This window comes from Cyprinus carpio, unplaced genomic scaffold, assembly GCF_018340385.1.
Source record: "Cyprinus carpio isolate SPL01 unplaced genomic scaffold, ASM1834038v1 S000006753, whole genome shotgun sequence".
NCBI classification, from domain to species: Eukaryota; Metazoa; Chordata; class Actinopteri; order Cypriniformes; family Cyprinidae; genus Cyprinus; species Cyprinus carpio.
The window spans coordinates 2,142,151-2,154,276 of NW_024879352.1; the positions used below are offsets into that span (position 1 = coordinate 2,142,151).

Sequence of the window (12,126 nt, forward strand, 5' to 3'; positions counted from 1 at the left end):
TATGTTTCTGAAGTACAGAAATGCAATAGACCAGTTGTTTTATTTTTAAAATTATTGCAGTCATTATTATTTATCATTATTATTAAATTGTCTGTTTTTAAATTCACTAAATAATTAAACCTTTTTTGAGTTTAATTAAATTTACAGTTTTACTTGATATTCTGTTTCTACAAAGACGTTTCTTTTAATAGAACCTTGTATCATTGACTCACCTCACATCACTCTTTGCTGCCAAAGCACACTGATGAGTCTAATTTCTCAGCCATCTAAAATACATTGGAAGTTTATCCAAAACCTGTTAAACCCAGCTCCTTGTGACCCCACTGTGATGACAAAAAAAAAAAAAAAACCTACACACTGGAAAAATCAATGTCCTCGCCCAAATTAGAGACCTTAGCTTGTAATTAAAACACTATAGAGATCCAATCTTGCCCATCAAGTCGGTTGCTGCTGCTTTTGTGGCAAGCAGCAGAATTGTTTTTAACAACTTGCTGTAACACCCTCTAACTGCTCTCTTTCTGCCCATCATTTCTCTCTAACATGCACACACACCCTGAGTGCGACACAGAAATAGAGCGTGTAATTATTCTGTGAGAAACCAACAGGCCGCCACATGCACTGCAGTCAAGAGCTATTACGTTCTCCAGCAGATAGGTGTGCACACTGTGCAGCAGGCACAGCGCAAAAACGTTTAATTGGGATGCCACTTTACGTGCGTGAGGGGATTTCTGCATGTCAAGTGAAGAATGCGGCAAAATAGCTTAGCCTCAAGCCTCCAAGTGGTGAATGCTAGTGAGTGTGCGGCATTGGATCAATCAAAACCCGTCCATGCTGATGAGATGGAATTCTGAGCATTATTGATTTATTCTTCACATCATTCAGGACAACCCTCAAAACAGCTCCAAGAAGAGAATGCAGAAAATCACAGAGGCTCAAAATGCACTCAGGACCTTCTCTGATTGGTTGAGCACAGCGAGGAAGAATTTTAAAATCGTTACTGACAGGACAGAGCTCTCGATCGCACATTACAATGGAAAAGAAGATGAAGAGGGCTAGAGGTATGGCCCAGTGAAAACCTAATGGTTACTGCGTACATAGCATGTTTATGTTAACTTTGTACATACAAACGAGAATAATAAAAAAACACTTCTACGTGGTTTTATTTTTTTCCTTTTAGAGTTGAAGGATCAGACTGAACAGATGAGACTGCGTTCACCCCTTTTTATCTTGTGGTTTAACAGCTATGAACTGGCCGTGATTAAATTCACTCTCACACCACACAGACTTAAGACATCTCCAGGGCATGGCACGACAGTTTTTGCGCTCATATTTGAATCGTAAGAGCCGGTGTGTCGCTGTGTGGTTGTGCACCATGTACGAGTCTCTTATGACCTCTTTAGCGGATATAGCATCAAATATTCTACTACACAAACAAAAGAAAGCTTTCACACGATTGCCACTCTACTTGCACACGCGCACACAGCCACTTCACACACTCCCCCACTGCGATAGCTGAGATTAAGGGAAACAGTCTGTCTGTGGAACCTGCTGGAACATACTGTGTAATTGAGGCAATGCCCTTGCAGCTTCAAACGTCACATAACACTCTTTTCCTATATCCATATACTACTCATTTGGTGCATATCATTCTTGTGAAGATCAATAGTGCCACACAGATGCTAATAGCAATGTCCACATAGAGATCGTTGTACACCCACCTCCATTAAGCGGTAATGTTAGGGGTATAGATGCATGTATTTGTGAATCAATAAACAGCCAATTAAGTATACATTTCTCTTCCGCCAGGATATCATATTTCTGTGCCCAGTTTTATCCTTTCGGATCCTAAACCTCTTCGCATCTCTAACTTCTCATTTCCTTATTTGTGTGTGGAGATGATCATAAAAACACTGGGGCTGCTTTCCCTGTCAGTACCACACAGCAGCATACTCCGAATCCAGCTGTCCAGCTCCAACTCATGTACTGCTCTTTATAGAGACAAGAGGTTGATATCCTATAGAGAAGCTTCCCGCTTAAAAGTAAAGGAGTAGGAGGGGCCGGTAGTGCAGTCGTTGCCGGGGAAACACTGCTGCGGCAGCCCCATAATAAGGCCTGGGTAATTGGGTCTTCCTCTTGTATCTCATGACTGGGGCCTCACAGAGGTCTCCGCACACAGGTGTTCAGGAGCCTAGCATGCTTCAAAGTACCCATCCAATAACATTCACTTCATAGGGCGACTCTTAGAAACTGAAACTCCATGTTAATTGGGAGAAGGATCAAAAGTTGTCATAGAAACAGAGAATTCTGTACTTGTCTTTAGGTTGACACTGGGGAAGGGCAATACATAATCTTTCCTATGGCTCATTAAATTATTTATTTTTGTTTGTTTCGTTATTGTTTGTTCTTTTTTGTAACCCCTTCGTTTGTTGTGTTCCGAAAGATTCTTCTCACACTGCCAGTCTCTACAGGGGACTGGATCAAGGTCATAGCATGCTTAAACACTTTTCGAAGACAATGTCATCCTGCCAGAGCAGGAGCGTTTCTTTCTTGGATGACCCTGGGAGCATCCAGACTAGAGAAGGACGTGCTTAAAAACAAAGGTCTTGATACGGACAAGATCGAAGGAGGCATTCAGCAGAGCGTTATTCTTCGCTAATTCGTGGTGAATAGTGAACATGGGCAACAACTGGAAAGATGCTTGTGCTCATAAGATAGATTTCCAACAGCGTCTACCAGAGCCAAATAGGTCATTGGCTTACGGATGAGAACTCGAAGCCCATTCTCTCCGGATGTCCACGGTTTAACCCAAAGTAACCTATATCACGAGGAAAGCCCAGCTGAACAAAGTACAAGGGTAGGTAATATGGGATTTTTGTTTTAAACTGTCTCTAACTGACTAAGTTGAAAATCATATGTACACTTGTGAGGCTAGCTTATGTCAAACAAAATGACGTGGTCGCCCCCCCTTCTAAGGCTCTAGTTTATTTAAGAATTACAGTATCATTGGCATCAAAGATCTTTTTGCAAAGCATTAATATATATATACTATATAATATCATCATCATATATATATATATATATATATATTATATATATATAAAAATCATATATGAATATAAATATAAATAAATAAATATATAACTATAGATAAATATAATATAAATATAGATAATATATATATAATATATATAGATATATATACTACTATATATATATAGATATAGATATTATATATTATACGGAATTCATTTTTTATTTTATGAATTAGGCGCTTTTATATTACGTCCTCTTTTGGTTATGAATGGCTGCAAAATACCGAAAAACACAGTATTTTAGTGAGAATATTAGTTGACACATATTTAAATATCTTTATAGATTTAAAATAACTTTTTACTACATTATATAATATACTTTAAAATGTAATTTATTCCTGTGATGGCAAATTAGATTATCAGCAGCTTGATCTTTAATGATCAGAAAAATCATTCTAACTAAGATGCTAAGATCTTGTGCTTAAGTGACAAGTTTCTTATTATTTTCAATGTTGAAAACAATGCATTCCTATATTTTTGTGGAATACATTAAGTATTTAGTTCTTTGTATTTCTTTGATGAATTTAAAGCAAGGGCGTAAAGAACAGCATTTTCTTAGAAATAAAACATCTTTTTAAACAATGCAAAAAGGCTTTTACTGTCACTTTTTGATAATTATAACAATGTCGTCCTTGGGATCTGAGAAATTATCCGTTTATGTCTCCTCTGTATCGGTATTCATTGATCTGTTGTGTCCAGGCTGTTGAGCAGAGTTTGCTATCACGTGATTCTGCCGTGAGCTTTGTGCTAGAGAAAGGAGAAACTGCTGGTGACCCTCCTCCACTCCCCTTCCATCACGACACATGATCAGACGACACAGGCAGACTACCAGAGCTGTGTTGGCTCAGCACGGGTGAGGGAAAAAAATTCACAAAGATTACAAAAACAATGATCATTTAAAGTGCAAAGACATAACTTGAAATAGTTTAAATGAATCGTTGCCAGCTACGCTAATGTACAATAATAAGCTCCCTGCCCGGTCCCCCGCCCAGACACGTTTATCAACAATAAGCAGCAAAAAATTGTCATTCAGAACATGCCGTGATATCAGAACATTACTGCATGACCTCCATCATTTCATATCAATGTTTGTTTTTTAGCAATTGGAAAGGGTAACAGTCGATATCATGTAAAGTCTTATTTATAAACTAAATAGCAAATTAATAAATAGTGGGGAAAACAAATTGATATGGAATGTTAGATTATTTAACTTTTGAGCTTTTGAATATTAATTTGGAAGCTTTATGTGCTATTTCCTCCAAGATGGCATCCATTAATCCTGCAATCAGTGCAATGAATACTCACTTTCAAATAATTTAATCTCAGGGCTGCCGGGAGCAGCTGTCAGAAGTAGTTTTTTGATGGAATGAGAGTTTCCACTGTTTGTTTTATATAGGTTTCTTTAGTTTGAGTGATTGTGCAAATGTCTTGATCATTTCTGTACTGAAATATATATTTCCTTAGTACCCCGTTCACAGATTGGAGCCCAGGTGAAGACACAGGAAGCTTACCACAAAGATGTACAGGAAATTGAACGTTGGTTGTTGAAGAATGTCCACCAAGATGGTGACTCCTGACCCATCATCAGCGGTGGCCTGGAAGCTGCCACTCAGCAGTCTAAGCCAGACATAAGGTGACAAAATCACAAAGCTTAACAGAAAGGCAGAACCCTACAAATAACCAAACACACATCTGCATTTTGTTTTATACCCAGATAACAAATGTTTTCATAACAGGTTTTGGTTAATAATGGTATTCACAAGAATATTTAAAGCTATTGCTAGGGGAAACTTTTGTGTTTAAAATTTATTTGCACATCTTTGTCTCATCTCAGGCCATTATGGAGGAGATAGCAGGTTTTGAAAGCGTTTGGATACAATAAAGGAAAAGGGAGAGGAGGCTGTTGTCCGTAACCTGCAGCGAGCTCCCTCCATGCTCGGCTTCGCCAGCAAATCTTCAGAACATACCACCAGCAGGGAGGCAAGAGACAGCTACTCTGCCATCTGCAGCACTGCCCAGCGTGTGGGTTTACCTTGCCGTTCACACCAGCATAAGACCAGCTATCTGCCAATGTTTACTGTGCATATAGACCTGCGATAGTATATAAAGAACCACAATTAATATTAGCAGGTGTGTGATTAACGATGGACACAATGGGGCATCCGTTATTTGTAAAAATATCTGCAAACATAAAATAGTTGTGTAATGCAGTCAATTATGTACCTATCAACCACATGGGGCGGAGGTCTTGGACAATTAACAACTCATGAAATTTTTTAAAAATTACTCTGGCTTGGTTGAAAATGATGAGAGCGTTTTAATGCAATGCGTTTTATTTAAATTTTGAACAAACTGTTCAAAAAACAGCATAATAATATTGAATAAATAATTAATAATAAAAGGATTGATTGATTTATACGTTATTTTCAGTAAATTCTCCTATATTTGCCATTTTTAAGTTTTAGTGCTCATTAATTGTATGATTTCTAGTCATTGTGCTGGTGTCATTGTTTATTGTCCCTCTGCTCACATCAAGCTTTGTTCCAGCAGTAAGCTCACGTGTGTGCCAACTTTCTGCCACTCTTCCAGAACCTCCTGATTATTTTAATCCACCCTGCCTGGCTTCCTAGTTGCACTAGGACTAAATTGGCTGACAAAAATTCTCCTTTTAGTGTATTTGTCTAAATCAGATTAACAACCCTTACCAGCAGTCAATAAATGTCTGGCATAGTAATGTGCTTGATATTTTGAACTTCTGCATGCCAGTGTCATTACAAGAAGACCCATCAGGAGGCACTAAGAAAATAATTTGTCAATGGAAAGCATATCATTACAGCCCATGGTAATAAAAGGTAGCAGATATACCCCCCCCTTTGCAAAATCTCTATTTCCCCCCTACTCCAACTCTTGCAGTATCGTACCAAAAGCTTACCACCTGCTTTCCTCTTAAGAACCCTAAACACACGCACCCCTAATATGGCAACTACTCTTCGCCATCTGACACCCTGCTGCGTGCTCTCTGAGCAAACCATCAAGTCTATTAATACATCGCCCCCTTCCCCGTGCCAGTTTTTATTTTACCCAAGTCCATTTCTGTGAAAACCAAGCGAGACATTGATAGAACCCCCCCATTCTGGTTTGCCTGGTTTTATACCCTGTACCAACATCTTGTGCCAACCTTGCCCAGAACAATGCCATCCGGTAATCCCACCCACCTGGCAGTCTGGTCAATGAGTTCCTCGGTCTACATGTGCTCTGCCACCTCTGCAGTCTGCCAAAGCAAGCCTGTCGTTGCTGCCCCCCACGGGGCTCGTGAAGTAAGAATGTCAATCAGCGTCAGCTTTTTTTGTTTCTGCTCATGGGATTAGGGGAATGCCAAAGCAACTGAACACCTGTCAGGTGGGCTTTTGCTTTACGTTGACCCGATTTAGCATGGTCAACCGTATGCCACTCATGTCATTTTCTGTTTTGCTCCTCAAATATTCAGATGTCATGCTGTTCCAGGTTTATACAGCTAAGGACTACTTAAAATTACTATTTGAGGGTACATCATTGAAATGTTACATTATGAATTGGCTCAGTTATGACTTCTATAACTGGTATTTTTCAAATTTTAGCTAATTAAGTTTGGCCACTACATGCAGTGTGGTTATTTTAAGTCTTGAGGCAAATTGTTATGTCTGTTTGTGCAGGTGTATCAGAGTCTGGATCGGGAAACTGCAGACAGCATGTAAGCCTGCGTGATACATTGCAACAGTGGTCAGACGTGGCTTTCAAATGTACAAGAGGAGAGATACAGATTTTCTCCACCATGCACCACACTGCCTACAGGAGGCGCTAGCACAGGTATACTTTTTTTATGTTGCTTTGTGCATGTACACAAAAGTGGCACAATGAAGTATAAGAAAGCCAGTCTCTATCATCAATTATTCTGGGGGTCTCTTAAATATTCCATCAGATGAAGCAGGATCGAACTCTGCAGGAACAGGCTAGTACCTATTTGCAGCTGGTGTGCTCCACCTGTGATCTTTCTGATGAGAAAGTACGAGAGACAGCTGCTGAGATACAGCAGGTCAAACTTCAGGTGAGTGACTAATAGAATTTTTAAGAATACATTCATTCTTCAGGTTTTAGTTGCTTCTTCAACTACAGGCACTTTTATATGGAGGAAAAACTTTGCATTCGCTTGCAGAAACATTTCTCCACTTGCAGCCAATCGCAAAATTGTTGATAGAAATATATTCATCAGTGATTTTATGAGCGATCACAAAGCTTTCCAGGGGAGCACAACACTTTTTGCAAGAAAGCGCAAAGTTTTCTATGCCCCAGGGTTTGATTTTTATTTAGCCTAACAAATCTTTTTTTTTTTTCTCACATAAAACCTGTAAATCTTTTCACAATTTCTACTTTTCAAAAGATGTTTGTGTAGGTTTTATTGATTTAAGATTGTCCCATACTTTTCAATTTTAAAATATGATAATACATCACACCAGCCCATATTATTATATTAGGTTGGAAAATGTTTAGAGACACTTATTCTACCCAATGCAGATTGAGGAGAAGATGCTGGAATCTCAAGAACTAGCAGATAACTGGAGAGAGATCAAAGACTTGCGTTCCAACCTTGAGTGTCGTCTTCTTGAGGCTGAACAACTCCTCCAGAGCATGTTAAGGAGGCCAGCTGAGCTCGAGCCAAAGGTTGCTCAGAACCAGCTGGACCAGGCTCAGGTAAGCGACAGCTTTGTGTCCAGATGACAGCCATTTGAAGACAGCCAAAATGATTACCAATTTTTATGAAACATGGGTTATATGAGATTTTTGAGAAATACTACAGCAAATTTGTAATTACATCAATACCTTGTGCACAAGTTTTGTACAGTATCTGTTTATTAGTTAATCAAATGCAGTCTATTATGTATTGCTGAAAGCTCTGGTGAGCTTTGCCCTCGCTTACATTTCCTGGCAGGAAGCTTCATTCATTAATAAAGATTTCTCCCCAGATTACTCGTCTGGGTGTAATTATGGATGTGTGAATTGATTTGTCAGTGCCTGTAATAACAGTGTCCAGGCAGACCCCTTCATTGTGTGTGAAAAATAGCACATATTACCATCCCTGGATGTGCTGACAATTGTCAACAATAGATTGAATGAAAACCCCAATTACCTCAAAGCTCACTCTCTGCCAGTGACAGAGGGTGTCATCCAGAGCTGTCCATTTGGTGGGATATCAAATAAAAGATACAGGCAGCATTTATTAATAACACCCCATATTTCATGCCACAAAGGACTTTATCCAGGAGATGCGAGCCAGGCAGGTTGATCTGACCCAGCTGAGAGAGAGCATTAATAGGCTAACGGCTGGTCAGGAGTCCCCTGAGCTTATGGAAGTTGGGCGCCTGCGCTGTGCTTGGCTGGATCTGGGCAGAGAGGCTGCACAGCTGCTGGAACAGAAAGAGGACGGATCTACAGAGGAGCGGGGACTATCATGACTGCATTTGTATGGTGGAGGAGTTATTTGACCAGCTGTCCAAGAAATGGGATCAGTTGGCCAGGCATGCACCATTTCCTTTCAAATTTTGCACAACATATTTATGTTTGATAGTTGCCATGTGTTAATCTTCAGTCATTCTTCTCTTTGTTCACAAAAACACTGAATCTTTTCTAGAGGAGATATTGAAAGCACATCTGAGTGTCTGGATGCCTTAAAGAAGTTATCCACAGACCTGCAGGACCAGAGATGTGTGCTCGATGACCTTAGAAATAATAGGCACGGGATCCTGCCTCGTCTGAGCTTAGAAGAGAGAGACCTGGTTAAGGAGCAGGTGGGTTACCTGGAGCAACGTTGGACCCAGGTGGAATCCCTTGTCCAGCAGAAAATCCAAGATTCAGTGCAGACACTGGAAGAATTGAGTCAAATTGAGGACAATTTGCATGAGTCTCAAGAGTGGGCTGAGCTGCAGAAGCCATCCCTGTCTGAGGTTCTCAAGACCAGCCCCCCTCCAGATTTGGCACAAAGCTTTCTGTTTGATCACTTGAGCTTTTGTGCAGAATTAGAGGCCAAACAGAAGCTTCTGGCAGAAGCTGTGAAAGATGCCAATAGCCTTTCCTCTCGCCTCGGTCTTAATGAAAGGAGGATGCTGCAGACTTTGGTCCAGGAGGCACAGACAGAAGTAGAATCACTTGGAACTAAGGCGGTTCAGTATCGTAAAAGCCTCAGAAAAGTGTTTACAGAACGAACACAGTTTCCTACAAGCCCTTGACAGAGCAGCTGAATGGATCAGGAAGCAAGAGCAGAGGGCTCTTGCAGATGATCATGTGGCGCTCCTACCAAATGTACTGCACAAGCAGGTGTCAACTTGTAAGAATTTTACAAGCAGCCTAAGAGCGTATCAGGTGGAGCTTACATCTCTTTGGGTACAGGGAAGAGGATTAGTGAAGGATGCAACTGATGAGGAGAAGAAGGAGACCCTTCAGAAGCTGGAGGAGTTGCAAGTTACCTTCGAGGCTTCCTTGCAGAAGAGCATGGAGCATCTGCAGCATCTGGAGAAAGCACTAGTCATTCGGAAGTACTTTAAAGTGGACCTTGACAGGATCTGCGAGTGGCTAAAACAAGCAGAGGTAGCTACATTTCCAATTATTGACTTGAGTGGGAATGATGAGGAGCTTCAGAACCAGCTGACTGAATACCAACAGCTTCTTGATCATGCTTCAGAGTATGAAAACCTTTCGCTCATCGTCCAAAGGGCAGGACAGGAGATTCTTCCAAACTTAAATGAGGTAGACCACTGCTACCTAGATGAAAAAACTCAATGGCCTTCCTCAACAATATAATGACATGCTGTTGTTGATCAGAGAGAAACGCGACAAGATCCAACAAGTGCTTTTGGACCGCAGGGAGTTTAAGTCCCTCATCGATGTCACACGCGCTAAAGGCTTTTGAAGGAACTTCAGGAGAAATGTGATGGTTTAGAGAAGTCACCCAACCAAAGTCTAGAAGATGGAGAAAGATTGCACAGCAGTTATGAAGATCTCATGAAAGGTCTGGCAAATCTCTTTCAGGGAATGAAAGATCTTAGGGGTAAAACTCAGGATTTCCTTGTCATGGGGTCAGCCATACGCTCCTGAAGTCATTGACCAGCTGGTTTATCTCCATGGCAGTCTTTACCAGCAGATTGAATGTAAGATGAAAGAAATAAGGAGAACATTAAAGTTATTAAATGACCATCGAACAGTTATTGAGAAAATGGGGACTATAGCATTTCTAGATTAAAGGGACAGCTTGGCAAACTAGACTCCAAAGGAGATGAGGAGACAGATGCCATGGAGAGATTATCTACACTACACAACCTAGCAAAATTACTTGAAGAGGTTAGTTCCTATCTAGAGGGTCTCGAAACACAAAATGATGACCTCAACCGGCACTTTGACTCAAAGACCCTTAAGACTCAGGTTATCTTCAGGGAGGAACAACTTCTTACTTTAAAGCAAAAGATTAATACACACATAGAAGAATGTGAGAGAGGTTTTATGGGAAATAAGGATTTTCAAACTGATATTAAAGTATCAATAGACTGGCTCAAGAGTCTTTGGGATCGATTAAGATGTCCATTAATGTTTGAAGAAGCAAAAATTGAGATTGTGGAGGAGGAGGTCAGGTCACTGTCAGCACTTCAAGAAGAAATGAAATCTAGGTTTAGAGTATTAGAATATGTAATTAATGAAAAGAAACAGAAGTACATCAACGATAAAAAGCCATTTCCAAAAATCTTTGAAACCACTTTAATGGATATTCCAGAACTAAAGGATGATCTTCAACAAGCTGTCAACACCAAACAGGTAAGCTATTATTAATTCCTGACAGTTCTCCTATGTTTTCTGACTGAGTAATAAAAAACTAAAGGTTAGCTTAATAATGTTTCTTTAAATTGAGATGTGCATCCTCAGGTGGCCTTGCAGTCTATTCTGTCTCTACTCCAAAGATACCACCATTCCTTCCAAACTGTCCAGCAGTGGTTTGAGGACACTGGTGCTCTACTTAAGCAGGCCCTACAAGATGTAGACCTAGAGAAAATTTCAGATTGCCTCAAGGACTTAGAAAATATAACAGGCCGGGAACATTCAGTCAAGGGTACAATGCAAGAAATGCAAGATCTAGTTCCTCAAATGGGTGACTTTTTGAGCCCTACTGCAATGAAGCAAATCCAGCAACATTGTGAGGAGTCTTATCATAAGGGCACAGAGGTCTTTGAGCAGCTAAAACAACATCAAGACAACTTGCAACGGTAATGCTAATGAGGTTTTGATATTTAAATAGATTTACATAAGGCGCACAAGACCCAAACTTGAATCTGCCTGTTGCACTCTTTATTCATCACTGTATTTCTTTGTTAGAAGCATAACTCAGTGGAGATCCTTCCAAGATGAAACAGATAAAGTTATCAGGCAGATGAATGAAGTAGAGAAAAGGATGATGGAGTTCACAACTGCCAGAGCAAACTCTGAACAAGAAGCTGAAGACAAGCTCTGCTTATACCAGGTTTATGACTAAGCATGCGTTTTATTGCCTACTTCTTATACATTGACTTTAAATTGGGTGCTGCAGCTCTTCTTAATATTTCTTATTTCTTCCCTTTTTTCTACAGAATATTGTGTCAGAAGTTCAGGGTCTTGAAGATGCACTTAATGGACTGAAAGTAAAAGCAGCACAGTTTGTTCAGCCTGCCATAAAAGACACTTCTTCTCGGTCAGTTTGTTCATTGAGCCATCGGTGGACTCGGTTGTTTGGTGTTGCTGCTCGAGCTCAGGTGAAAGCCCTCCAGGACTCTGCATGTAAACTGGAGACGCACCAGGGAGAAGGTAGGGAAGCTTCATGGATAGACACTCTCAATTCATTATACTAAGATACTCTTTATATGATTCTCCATTTCTGAGAGTGTAATCAAACGGATGCAATAGTGCAATCAGATACAAAAGTTGATTGAATAAGCAGACAAAATGACATAAAATGATTGATTGTTGCCCGAAATAGTATATT

The 12,126-nt window shown here is 40.2% G+C and overlaps 1 pseudogene; it reads left to right on the forward strand.

Moving 5' to 3' along the window:
• The window catches only part of LOC109113050, a 117,608-nt pseudogene that overhangs the window by 52,717 nt on the left and 52,765 nt on the right, over positions 1-12,126 (forward strand).